Source organism: Arachis duranensis, chromosome 3 (assembly GCF_000817695.3).
Source record: "Arachis duranensis cultivar V14167 chromosome 3, aradu.V14167.gnm2.J7QH, whole genome shotgun sequence".
In the NCBI taxonomy this organism is placed as follows: domain Eukaryota; kingdom Viridiplantae; phylum Streptophyta; class Magnoliopsida; order Fabales; family Fabaceae; genus Arachis; species Arachis duranensis.
In genome coordinates, this window is record NC_029774.3 from 58,451,988 (window position 1) to 58,453,392 (window position 1,405).

Consider the following 1,405-nt stretch of genomic DNA (forward strand, 5'->3'; position numbering starts at 1 on the left):
TCAATCCTCCAAGAGCATGTATAAACGGGTAGGGCTAAGGTCATATGACGATTCATGAATCTTACCAATTTAAGTATGAAATGAAGTTCAAGTAGACTTGCAAGAAGAACGCTCATGAAAGCCGGGAATCAAGGAATTGAGCATCGAACCCTCACCGGGAGTATTTGCACTCTAGTCGCTCGGTGTTTGGGGTTGATTCTCTCAATTCTCCCCTAACCATGCTTTCCAAGATTTGTTTTTTTCATCTAACAATCAACAATTATTCAATACATGCATACATGTATCATGAGGTCTTTTCTTTAGGTTGTAATGGGGCTAGGGTCAAGGTAGGATCATATATGGCTAGTGGACTTAGGATTTGAATCTTTGATTAACTTAAACTTTCCCACCTAACCTATATAATGACCTATACAATTAAGTACTAATCTAACTACCCATTCCTCACTTTTTCACATACTCATGCATTTCCTTTTTGATTCACATTCGATATGCATTGATTCTTTATTGTTTGAGCTTCACTTTGGGGCATTTTGTCCCCTTTATTGCTTTCCTTTTTCTTCCTTTTTCTATATACATTTTCTTTTCTTTTCTTTTTTTTCTTTTTTTTTTCTTTTTTTTTTAACTTTTATTTCTTTTTTTTTTTCAAACTATATACAAGAACATCAATGCATAAGGTCTATACATTTAATCAATACATGAGTATGTACCCAATTTCCCAATATAAAAATACAAAACACAAATACCTTTTTATCCCAACCAATGTCCCAAAGTTTTCCCACTCTTGGATGACACTCACACTCACTAGCCTAAGCCAATCAAAGATCCAAATAAGGGCTTTTATTGTTTTTCGCTTTAAGGCTTGTAATGTGCTAAATTAAGAACAAAGTGGGTTAATCATAGGCTCAAATTTGGCTAACAAAGGAAGATAAAAGGTAAGGCTATTTGGGAGCTAATGAAATGATGGCCTCAATCATATAAATGCATGAATACAAAGAATAATGGGACATATAGATTCAAACAAATCAAGGATTACAATCATAGAAAGAGAATAATGCACACAAGAAGGGAAAATAAGTGGTTATAAGATGTAACCACACCATTAGGCTCAAATCTCACTTGCTTGTGTTCTTAGCTCAAAACCATGTTCCAAAATACATTCTTTCAAGCAAGTTCAACAAATTTTCTTTTTCAAATTGGTAGGGTGCCCTAAAACAGTTTCTTGGAAAGGAAATCATCACCCTAACCAAGTAGTCCTAATAAAAATATGTACAAATTCTAACTAACATGCAACTTATCATGCAATGCAACAACTAACTACATTGGTGTTGAGAAGGAAATTTTTACCCATGGAGATCGGTCGAACGACCTCCCCACACTTGAAGATTGCACCGTCCTCGGTGCATGC